Source organism: Antechinus flavipes, chromosome 1 (assembly GCF_016432865.1).
Source record: "Antechinus flavipes isolate AdamAnt ecotype Samford, QLD, Australia chromosome 1, AdamAnt_v2, whole genome shotgun sequence".
Taxonomy (NCBI): Eukaryota; Metazoa; Chordata; class Mammalia; order Dasyuromorphia; family Dasyuridae; genus Antechinus; species Antechinus flavipes.
Window position 1 is genome coordinate 262,513,340 of NC_067398.1, and position 13,013 is coordinate 262,526,352.

Sequence of the window (13,013 nt, forward strand, 5' to 3'; positions counted from 1 at the left end):
TCAGTAACACTGAAACTGCAAAGCATGGGAGGTATTCTTTGAGAATAGTTATATTGATGGAAGAACTCAATCTTTCTAGTATCTTTTGGATGTTAAGAAAGACAAAGCTAAAAGTCTAATTTGTAGTATTAACTCCTTCATAAGAATGTTATGAGGACTGCATATGAAAATACTCGTAAAGTGTTTGTAAATTTTAAAGTAATATAATTGTCAATTTATTCATATATAATTTGAAAATGAAAAACTGGGATTAGAAAGTGCTATCTATGTATCAGATGATTCTGAACCCTCCTACTCCTTTCCCCCTAAGGAAAACCATAAGTCATAGTAATGCTATCAGACAGAAAAATAAAAATTCACAGTATCTAGAGAGATAGAGAAACTATATTTAAAAGAAACACAGATAAGGAATTAATATAAAAAACAAACATATTAACCAAATGGTACAGCATACAAATTCATAAAGGAAAAAATAACTAAATCATAAAAAGTCATTTTTGCAAAACAGTAACAGTTCTTTTTTATCATTTGGAACTTCTTTTATCATTTAAATTTTTTTTTTAAACTTAAACTTTTGTATACATGAAGAATTATGAATTTCTATCTCAGACTTCTCTTTTTTAAAAAATATATAATAAATTTTATATACAACTTTCCCCTCCAGAAGTCAGTTATTATTATTAGCTGCAATAAACTTTTGCCATCGAAGTTCAATTTACCACCGTTACTTATTGGTCTAAAAAAATGCAAGGGAACCCTTTAGGGAAAGAAAAGGTATAATCAAGATGCTCTTGAAATGCAGAAATTTGGGTCCAGTGCCAGCTCCCTAAGGTCACCTCCAGCTTAATTTGTGGCTAGTGTTTGTTTTGTGGCCTTTAATCATTCAGTAGTTTCCAAGATTGTACTATCTTCCCTAGCACGAAAGAGACCAGAAGCAGAGAAAAGATTATGAGACTGTAATTTTATTTCAAGCCAGGAAATTTTTAAAGCATCATCGAAAAGCGTGAGTCATTACTCCAAGATAGGCAAGTATCTTTCTTCTAGGATCTTCTCCAATGGAAAACTCCAGAGAATTAATTTTTCTCTTTGCCTAGAAACTGTATATGTTTGCAAAAATCTCCACACTTGGATCTGATATTCTTAAAGGAAGAGACTGGTACATTCAGGATGTCAGTTAATTAATCCGTTTGTACCACAATTTACTCATCTGTAAAATGATGAAAATTGGCCCAAGGGTCTCTAAGGTCTCCTCCAGTTCTAAATCCATCATCTATAATATAAGAAATTAAGCAAGGATTCCTAATATTATTGTTCTGTAAGAAATAACCAACAGGAAGATTTCAGAGAGGGTAGGAGAGACTTAGATACACAGCAACAACAAAAGTATATGATGATCAATTCTGATGAACATGGCTCTCTTCAACAATGAGATGATTCAAACGAGTTCCAATTGTTCAGTAATGAAGAGAGCCATCTACACCCAGAGAGAGTACTGTGGGAACTGAATGTGGACAACAACATAGCATTTTCACTCTTTCTGTTATTGTTTGCTTGAATTTTTGTTTTCCTTCTCAGGTTTCTTTTTTATTCTTTCTAGAGCCGATTTGTCTTGTGCAGCAAGATAACTGTACAAATATGTATACATATATTGGATTTAACATATTTTTAAAAATATATTTAACATGTATTGGACTACCTGTCTTCTAGGGGAGGGGGTGGAGGAAAGGAGAGGAAAATTTGGAACAGAAGGTTTTGCAAGGATCAGTGTTGAAAAATTACCCATGCATATGTTTTATAAATAAAAAGCTATAATAAAACACATTTTAAAAAAAAGTTTCCTAGAAGAGATGAGATCTGAGCTGAGCCTAGAAAGTTAAGAAGCAACAAAAGAGACAATGTTTCAAAAACAAAAACAATCTTAGAAAGTTAGAGTTTGAAGAGGCTCCTCCTAGAGCAGATATAGCCTGATCTCCCCATTTGACAGAAAAAAAAAAAAATGGAATGACTTGCTTTGTGGCAGAATTAAGGTAAGACCCTATTTTACATTCCCTCTCCTAACTCTTCGTATTTTAGTAATGTGCATATATTTTAGACTTTTCTGAGGTATCAATTGTTTTTGCCAACTGCCCCCCCCCCATTCTTCCTTTAAAAAAAAATTATTATATAGGATGGCTCAACGAAGAGAGAAGGGTTTGGGAAGAAAATATGACATGTGAAAAACAAAATTTGCTCATCTGTAAAACAGAGATGATGATATTTATACTATCTACTTGACAATACCGTTATAAGAAAAGCATTTGGGAAACTTTTAAAATTTCTAAGTTGTTGTGAATTTTTATTATTTTCAATGTAACACATCATTCCATCAGCTCCAGCCAAACCAGTCAATAGTTTCCTAAAAACACTAAACACCCTCCCATTTTCACACCTAATTTTATACAAAGAATATTCTCTAGTCATTGATCTGGCTTATTCTTCCAGGTTTAGCTAAAATCCAGCCACATTTCCTTCCATCTTTCTCCCCTCCCCCACTCCTGCTCACCCAGGACTTCTGAATAAAGCTCAATCAAAGAGTATTTACAGTATGAAATATAGTGGAAAAGAGAACCAAAGTCAAAAGCCCCAGAAATGAATCTTAATCTTATCACTTAATATTTGTGCAACTCCAGGCAAGATCTTCCATTAGTCAAGTCCCAGTTTCTTTATAAATTGATTTCTAAGGGTTCCCAGCTGCTTCTAAAATCTCATTAACCAGTTACCTGGGACTTAACATATTCTTTCTTTTATTGCACTTTTCTTTTATTGTTAATAAGACATTTACATAGCCCTTTGTAGTTTGCACAAAGTTTTACATACATTATCTGGTTTGAGCTTCACCATGTGCTGTGTGGGAGGTACTGCTCTTGTGATTATCCCCATTTCACAGATGCTGAAACTACAAGCAAAAAGATTTAAGAGCTCTCTCCATGGACCAAAAGTTAGTAATGGTCAGTGGCTGGATCTCAACCCAGATTTTCTGATTCTACAATGCCAAGTTGCTTTTCTTTGTGTTAATGTTTTGTTGGTCCTGGAAGCAAGACATGATGAAAGTGCCTCTTTCTACCCCTAAGACTGCATGGTCTTTAGTGATTACTTCAGTAAACATTTGCTGGTTGTCCCTGAAACCTTCTAGATGCTGAATTTAATAAGCATGATATAAAAATATGTGTAAGACATAGTCCATAACTCCAACAATATGTGTAAGACATAGTCCATACTCCAACAACCTGATTTTACTAATAAATAAGCTCCACTTTCAAAGTTTGCAAAACACTTTCTTCACAACAACCAGAATAACTAGAATAAGCTCTATTGTTCTGAGCAGCAGGGCTCATCTTCCCTCCTCCAAAGACTTCTGTCTTTTTTCACACCCAAAGTGTGGAAACAGTTCTAAGAGGTTCAAGCTCAGGGAATTGAAGCATCTGGGACTTTTCCCTACCAAAGTGAAGGCCTTGAGTCTCCTCCAGGGGCAAGAAACCAATCAATCCCATCACAAAGATTAAACTCCCCCTCCCAAAACAGACGCAAGAGAATTCCCTCAGGCCTCCATTTATTACAACCGTTACTCTAGTGCAATCCCCCAGCTGTCAACTTGGAAGTCATTTTCAGCAACAATGCCAGCTCAGCCCCAGGATCCTCCTCTCACTGGGTAACCAGCATGCATGTTAATGATCTCATTAGCCGCCTCCACAGATCCAACACCTTTTCCTTTTAAAATGCATTTCCATGGAAACATAACAAATACAAAAAAGACCCCAACCCAATATTTCAGTAAATGATGGGTATGCACGGTCCTAATTACCCAGATGATTCAGAAAAACACAAATATCTTTCTTTGGCCTGAATCACTTAAGGAACTTTGGGGGTCCACTTCTTTATCAGATTTGGGCGGCTCCACAAAAGCTAGAAACCACGGGTGGGAGACTTCTGTCTCCCAGATGTTCCTGGCTGGTCTATCCCTGGAATTCCTCTTTTTTCCAGACACCGGATTCTGCTAACTGAACCAACCACACTTTCATTTATCACTGTCATTACTACAACCTAAACCCTCTGCAATCAAAACAAGAGTAGAGAATGAGAGTAAGTATGGGATAAAAAGGAACCCTCTCTCACTCCGCTCTGTTTCAATGCATTTCCATTTTGAAACATGTTAAACGCCAACTATGGGCAACATATAGTGCTGAGAGATACACCAGCATTTTGCATACACCGAGAACGGTCCGAAAGACTGAAAGCCCCTTAACAATGAAATGGTCTATCCTCCCCAATCTCTTTTTTAGTGTGGTAGAGCGTACCCTGGGGGTTAGGGTGTCCCTGCGGGTTTGGTCCAAACTGGAGGCTTCTATGAAAAAGGAAAAATTAACACATAATAGCTTCGAAAATATCGAAGTCTCCACTAATGAAATGCACGGGGGTGCTTATCTCTTGTCCCCCACCACCTCGGTCTCACACCGCAACCCTGATCCCCACAGACCCTCTATTTTTCTATCAGGCCTACGCACCTTCCGCAGGCAAGCAACCGCCGCAGCCCCAGATGACTGCCAGGAAGCAGAGGAGTTTGTAGCTTCTCTCGCCTAGGAGCTCCAGGGTGCACGGCAGGTAGGCCCCCCAAACGTCTCGGGGCTGGGGGGGTGGGGGTGGTCGGGGCGCTCGCGCCGGCTCGGGCAAGGCGAGCGAGTGGAGCACGAGGGCCGGGATTGAACGTTCCCGGGAAGGCTCGAGCCCCGGGGCTCGGGCGAGGGGCGCGAGCAGAGGAGCTGATAAAAAGCTGCAGCGACCGAGCTGGAATTTTAGAGCCCGAGCCAGCTGGTGCAGAGCTCCAGGGAGATGGAGAAGTGTACAAGCGACACTGCCTGGCCGCGAGCCTGGTCCCGGAGCAATAGCGTGGGCGGTACCGCGGGGAGGCTCGCCTGGGGAAGGAGCTGTCACATGCGCACAGACCCTCGGTAAGAACCACAGCGGCGGCGCTCTTCTGCCTAGCTTCAAGAACCTCAGCTTCGGGATTGGCTGATCCTCTGAGGGGTGGGGCCAATGAGTTCCGGGCGGAGTCATTCCGCACACACCCCCTCCCCCACCCCTAGCTAAATTGACCGAATGTGCTCTGAATTCCCCGGGGCTCGATTTCTTTCAACCCCACAGGGTGCTCACACTAGGTATTGTAAAAGCTGCTAGCAGTTTGCTTATGTGTTGCAATTTGAGTGAGAAGAAGAGGGAAAGATGTAAAGGGATGCAACTTCGGCTATTAAAAATGATCGCTTCCAGGAACCTGTCCTAGGCAGTCTGAAATTCCGCCATTCACTTCTTAGGAATTATAGACTTTTTTCTGTTTTAATAGTCCCTCCCCACCACCGTGCCTGGAACTCCCTCGCTTCTCCGCTCCGACTTATTGACTTCCCTGGCTTGTTTTAAGTCCCAACTAAAATCTTACTTTATCCAGGAAGCCTTCCCCAACTCCTAATTTCAGTGCTTTCCTTCTTTTAATTATTTCCTGTTTATCCTATTTATAGCTCGATTTATAAATATTTGCTTGCTTGTTGTCTCCCCAATTAGACTGTAAGCTCCTTGAGGACAGAGACTATCTTTTGCTTTTTTTGTTATCTGCAGCGCTTAGTAGGTGCTAAACGTTTACTAGATTTCATTATAAATGCCCAGTGCCACTGGGGAAATCTGTGCCATGATTCCTTATAAACTAACACTTTTGCTAGACCTGTGTACCTACAATTATTTACTCAAAGTGAATCTTAATAAATTTGTGGATTTGAATTGACTTAGGCCCTTTAGATTTGGGCACTGAAGATTAGATCCCCTGATAAGGCTGTGAGTTAGCTAATGTAAAAGTCTTAGAGTTAAAAACCTAAAGGGTATATTTGCTTTTCTGTGTTGTTTTTTGGTTGATGAATTTTCATACCTTTGATAAGACAACCTAGCCCCTGACAACTTTTCCAGGTTTATTGCACACTACTTCCCTCTCAACACAGGATATTTGGACCACCTCAAATATAGTCTGCCATTTATAAGCCTTTTGTACCAGGTGTCAATCCCCTACACTTAGAATGCTTTTCATGTGATAGCTAATGTTTTGTCATCCCTAGCTTTAATTAATAAAATTAAGTATAGATCTAGAAAAAATAATAACAAAATTCATCCAGAAGACCAAAAGGTCAAAAATTTCAAGAGAATTAATGAAAAAATTGCAAATGTAGGTGGCCTAGTTGTGCCAGACCTAAAACTATATTACAAAATAGCGGTCATCAAAGCCATTTAGTATTGGCTAAGAAATAGACTAGTTGATCAGTGGAATAGGTTAGGTTCACAGGACACAATAGTTCATGATCATAGTAGTCTAGTGTTGGACAAATCCAAAGACTCCAGCTTTTGGGATAAAAACTCACTATTTGATAAAAACTGCTGGGAAAATTGGAAACTAGTATGTCAGAAACTAGGCACTGACCTACATCTAACACCATATACACCATATGTGTAAATCATGAGTTCATGATTTACACATAAAGGGTGATATTATAAGCAAATTAGAAGAACAAAGGATAGTTTACCTCTCAGATCTGTGAAGAAGGAAGGAGTTTGTGGCCAAAGAAGAACTGGAAATCATTATTGAACAAAAAATAGATAATTTTGATTATATTAAGAAGTTTTTGTACAAACAAAATCAATGCAGATAAGATTAGAAGGGAAGCAATAAACTGGGAAAATATTTTATATTCAAAGGTTCTGATAAAGGCCTCATTTCCAAAATATATAGACAATTGGCTCAAATTTATAAGAATTCAAGCCATTCTCCAACTGACAAATGGTCAAAGGATATGAACAGACAATTTTCAGATGAAGAAATTAAAACCATTTCTAGTCATATGAAAAAGTGTTCTAAACCATTACTGATCAGAGAAATGCAAATTAAGACAACTCTGAGGTACCACTACACTAGGTCTTAGATTAGCTAAGATGACAGGAAAAAATAATGATGAATGTTGGAGGAAGGAAAACTGGGACACTGATACATTGTTTTCTGGAGAACAATTGGAACTATGCCCAAAGGGGTATTAAAACATGCATATCCTTTGATCCAGCAGCATTTCTATTGGACTGTTATCTCAAAGAGATATTAAAGGAGGGAAAGGGACCCACATGTGCAAAAATGTTTGTAGCAGCCATTTTTGTAGTGGCTAGAAAGTGGAAACTGAATGGATGCTCATCAATTGGAGAATGGCTGAATAAGTTATGGTATATGAATGTTATGGAATATTATTGTTCTATGAGAAACGATCAGGAGGATGATTTGAGAGAAAAGCTTACAGGAACTGATGGCTAGTTCCAGGAGCAGAACCAGGAGATCGTTGTACACTACCACAACAACATTATACAATGATCAGTTCTGATGGACGCAGCTCTTTTCAACAATGAGATGATTCGGGCCAGTTCCAATGATCTTGTGATGGAGAGAGTGATCTACACCCAAAGAGAGGACCATGGGAACTGGGTGTAGATCACAACACAGCATTTTCACTTTTTGTTGTTTATTTGCATTTTATTTACTTTCTCATTTTTTCTTTTGGGTTAGATTTTTCTTGTGCAGAAAGATAATTGCATAAATATGTATACATATATTGGATATAACATATATTTACCATATTTAACATATATTGGATTACTTGCCATCTAGGGAAGGGGGGGGGGAGAGGAGAAAAATTGGGACACAAGGTTTTGCAAGGGTTAATGTTGAAAAATTATCCATGCATATGTTTTGAAAATTAAAAAGCTTTAATTAAAAAAAGTAATAAAATTAAGTATAGCCTTTTACAAAAGGCCTTTCTGCATCTTACCAGTTAGGACTTTGCCCCACTTTTTGTAAAGTTTTTAATTACTGTATCTAACTGTTTTCCAATCAACAGAATAGAAATTTCTTGAAGTTTAGAATTAGGGGCTGTATTTTTGTTTGTTTTGTTTTATCTTTGCTCCCCTACCACCTAGCACGATGCTTAGCAATACTTTAATGCATTAGTGTTGAATGAATGAATGGATTACACTTTGAAGAAAATGCTAACTTCTTCTGGCAGGATCATTACACTAGAGGGACAAAAGCTTAACTATGCTCACTACAGTATATGAAATCCTGATATATGGCCAATTCCAGATGTTTCCAAAAGCAAAATAGCAGGTGAGTGCCTAAGGGTTTGGGATAGAACTCTTCAAGTATCCATTACCCCATATATCCTCAAGCACCCTCTAGTTCTTGAAGGTTTGCTTAAAATGCTGGCAGAGGGGCTAATTTGGATTTATAAATCATTGTGTCTGAGGAGTGCTGGTTGCCATGGAAGACAGAAAAGCTGCAGCCATGAGATCATCAATGCCAACTCTGGACCCAAGTTAGTGTGGGTGAATTTTATACTAGTTGTATTAAGTGTTTCTGAAACCCATATAAACTGAAGACATAACTCAACAATTCATTTCCCTTCTGTTCTTTTCCCCCCTTTCTTTTGGGTCAACTAGGTAGCACAATGAATTTGCAACGCTTGCAAAGGTGAATGTTGAAAACTATCTTTGTAAGTATTTGGAAAAATAAAATGCTATTAAAAGTTAAAAAAAACTGTTAAAAAAAAAAAAGGAGAGACAAGACTAATGGAAATCTTGTCCTTTTGCTTGAAAAATCGTATTTTTTGTTGTTACATTTGTTGTTACATTTATTTTGTTTTATAATGAATAGAGGAAAAGAGAGGAAAAAAGTTCTTCCATTCTTACTGAATAGGGAGAGGTTACTGCTTATGTTCTATTTTCTTTTTAAAATTGTGACAAAATTTTGGTGCAATTTACTATTATTTTTAAAAGTTACATTAATAAGTATTTAGGGCAACTAGGTGGCACAATGGATAGTGCTAGGTGGGAAGTCAGGAAAATTCATATTTTTGAGCTGAAATTTGGCCTCAGACATTTACTGGCTGTGAGAAACTAGGCAAGTCATTTAACTCTATTTATCTCAGTTTTCTCATCGCTAAAATGAGCCAGAGAATGAAATGGCAAGAAAAATCCAAATGGAGTTGTGAAAAGTCTGTCAGGACTGAAACAATAAAGCAAATATTCATTTTCCTTCCTATCCACTTGGCCAGGAAAAGGAAGGATAGGAATACCAAAACAAAATCATTGCATTAAATATGCACAGTTACAAAAAACAATTCCCCAAAGCACTAATAAATCGGATCTCATGAGTCTTAAATCTCTTTAGGTTTCTAGGGTAGCTATAACTCTAATGTGTGTGCTATAGCTCAGAGGTAGACAAACTTTGGCCTGTGGACCAAATCCAGCCTCTGCACATTTTGCATGGCTAAGAATGGTTTTAAAAATAGTTTATTTAAACCTATAAAAATCGCTTTTAGCTCAGAGGCTAGACAAAAATAAACTGCTGGCCTTTGACCTCTCTGGCCATAATTTGATGATCCCTGCTATAGATTATGAACCCCAACCAGTATGTTTCCTATTATGATTATCAATTATTCAGACAATTAGCTTTTAGAAAGGAATATTTATTAAGGTGGTAGAGTAAAAGTAGTCAGTACAAAACAGCTTTTCCCTGTACCAAAGACTGACTTATTTTCCCACCTGAATAATCGAAAATAAAACTGGGCTCAACCTTAGAGGGCTGATATAACAAAGGGATAAAAGTCCTTTTCCCCAAATTCTCAAAGAAAACCTAAAGAGAATTTCTCTCAAAGAGAATTTTCTACATCCAAATCTATATCCTCAGGTACAGAATAGTTTTTCTACTAAGCTCTTTGTAGAACCATGAATCTGCTTTTCTTCATCAAATCTACTCTGTCTTTAGCTAAACATCTATTCCAGGAACATTGTTAAGACTCTGGGGGAAAACCTTCAAATCCACTGATGGATTCATGAAATTCATGATTCTCTTCCAGCCAATGGAGCCTAATGCCGCTGCTGTAGCCCAGGATTTGATTTCTTCCCAGTGGTTTAGCTGGGACATTTTCTCCTCTCTCATACTCTCAACTCTCTGATTCTACTCACTTAACACCCTCAGAGTGCATGACCAAGTCCCTTGGCCAATCTTCTATTCCAGACAGACTTCTCATGTCAGGGGAGGTAACCAGGGCTGGTTCATCACAAGTGAACCATCAAAATGAGTTTTTGCCTTATTTTCTTAGTTTTGCTTTTTTTACCTTACATCTATTTTTAAAAATTATTATAGCTTTTTATTTACAAGATATATGCATGGGTAATTTTTCAGCATTGACAATTGCAAAACCTTTTGTTCCAACTTTTCCCCTCCTTCCCCCCACCTCTTCCCCCAGATGGCAGGTTGACCAATACATGTTAAATATGTTAAACTACAAGTTAAATACAATATATGTATACATGTCCAAACAGTTATTTTGCTGTACAAAAAGAATCTTATTTTGAAATTGTGTACAATTAGTCTGTGAAGGAAATAAAAAATGCAGGTGGACAAAAATAGAGGGATTGGGAATTCTATGTAATGGTTCTTAGTCATCTCCCAGAGTTCTTTCGCTGAGTGTAGCTGGTTCAGTTCATTACTGTTGTCTTGGAACTGATTTGGTTCATCTCATTGTTGAGGAGGGCCACGTCCATCAGAATTGGTCATCATATAGTATTGTTCTTGTGGTAAATAATGATCTTCTGGTCCTGCTCATTTCACTCAGCATCAGTTCATATAAGTCTCTCCTGGCCTTTCTGAAATCATCCTGCTGGTCATTTCTTACAGAACAATAATATTCCATAATATTCATATACCACAATTTATTCAGCCATTTTCCAGTTGATGGGCGTTTACTCAGTTTCCAGTTTCTGGCCACTACAAAGAGGGCTGCCACAAACATTCTTACACATACAGGCCCCTTTCCCTTCTTTAAAATCTATTTGGGGTATAAGCCCAGTAGTAACACTGCTGGATCAAAGAGTATGCACAGTTTGATAACTTTTTGAGCATAGTTCCAAATTGCTCTCCAGAATGGCTGGATTAATCTATTTTTATAAATCTTCCTATGTTTCCCCAAATTCTTTACTTATCATTTCTTAGAGTGCAATAATATTCCAAAGTTTGTTCAGACATTCCTTACTGATGGATACCAACTTTGTTCCCAGTGAACATTTTATATATATAAACTTTTCTTTGTCTTAACCCCCTAGTAGTAGGATCAAAGGATATGGACAAGTTAATATCTTTTTTTTTTTTTTAGATAATTCTGAATTTTTTTAGAGCAATTTATAGATCAACTAAAAGTTTGTTAGTTATCCCACAAATCCTCAAAAATAGATAAGATGGATATAAGGAGATACCTCAGAGTTCTTTGTGTTTCCTTCATTATTAATAACTTGAGTTATTTCTTCCATATGGCTGTTTATGGTTACAGGGTGATTTTTTGTTTTGTTTTGTCATTTATTTATTTATTTTTACAAATGGTTCATTTTTTTTCACCAATCAAAAACTTTTCTTCTTTTTCTAGGAAATTCATTCAATAACATTTTCCTACTGTGTGTGAGGTATAAGCACAGAGGTGCTTTGATTAAAATGAAAAATTATCCAATGGGGGAGTGCAATTCCAGTTACTAGAGGGACTGAGGCTGGTGGATCTCTTGACTTAAGTATCTACATTAAGTCTAATATTGATATGATGAGCCCTTGGAGCAAAGGGCTACCAAGTTGCTTTGGGAAGAAAGATTAACCTGGGTCAAAAATGTATATCTACGACGTGGGAAAATTGGAAAATTGGTGGAGTTTTGAACTGATTCAGCTTTTCTGGAGAGCAATTTAGAACTATGTCCATAGGACTATAAAACTGTATATCTCTTTTGATCCCCAATACCATTACTAGTTCTGTATCCCAAAGAAATCATAAAAAATAGAAAAAGACCCACATGTACAAAAATATTTATAGCAGCTTTTGTGTATGTGTGTGGTGGCAAAGAAATAGAAATTGAGAAGTTGGGAAATTACTAAACAAGTTGTGACATATGAATGTAATGAAATAATCAGCAGGTGGATTTCAAAAAAACCTGTAAAACCTTAAATGAACTGATGCTGAGTGAAGTGAGCAGAACATTGTACATAGTAACACAACACTGTGTGATGATCAACTATGATAGACTTAGCTTTCCTATTACATTGAAATACATTTATTGAAATGTTATTTTAAAAAGTTTACATATTCCTGATTAAGGACCCCTGACTTCAGAGGAGATAATGTGTTTTTTTGAATTGATTTATAAATTTAATATTTGATATTTTAATTTTTCCCAGTTACATGTAAAACAATTTTTTTTAACATTTGTTTTTAAATCTTTGAGTTTTGTTATCTCTCTCCTCTCAGAGACCACCAGGGGTTTCCAGAGCACACTTTGAGAACCTCTGAGCTAGGTGATCCTGACAGTCCTTAGGAAAACAACAAAGTTTAATGAAAAGAATGTTGTAATTGGATTTAGAAGATCTGGAGTTAAGTACAAGTTGTGCTATCTAACATTGGACAAACTATTCTGCCTCTCTGAAGCTCAATTTCCTTATCTGTAAGGGGAATTGGAATGGATTTATATACCCACATCAGAAAGTTAGATTTTGAGTTCCTTGAGGACAGGAAATAGTTTTTTTGCCCTTTATAGCTTCAAAGTTTAGAACAGTGCCTAACACAGTGTAAGTACTTAGTAAATCTTCTATTGACTTAATCTAGCACAGTACTTGGCTTAATAAAGTTTACAGATTGTGGAGTTTGGCTGAAACTGAAAACTTTCAAAGATCTCTAAGCTATTTTCCAAATCTAAAATTATGTGATTTTTTTTTCTTTCCCCTAATAGTTTGCCATCACCTTGTAGCTAGCTGGCCCTCACACAGAGTAGGGATGAGAGGTAGTGAAGTTATTTTTATATTTGTAATTGTCTCATTTGTCATACCCTTGGGATAGCTTTAATTCTATCCCTTTCCAAGAGCCACACAGTGT

The 13,013-nt window shown here is 37.1% G+C and overlaps 1 protein-coding gene across 2 annotated transcripts in view; it reads right to left on the minus strand.

The window, feature by feature from the left end:
* Positions 1 to 4,987, minus strand: part of EEF2K (eukaryotic elongation factor 2 kinase) — a 77,566-nt gene extending 72,579 nt beyond the window's left edge. For both annotated transcript variants that reach the window (XM_052001176.1, XM_052001169.1), the window contains exon 1: positions 4,542 to 4,987. The gene's annotated coding sequence lies outside the window, so the exon portion shown is untranslated. The remainder of the gene's footprint in view (positions 1 to 4,541) is intronic.
* Between the last annotated feature and the right edge of the window lie 8,026 nt (positions 4,988 to 13,013).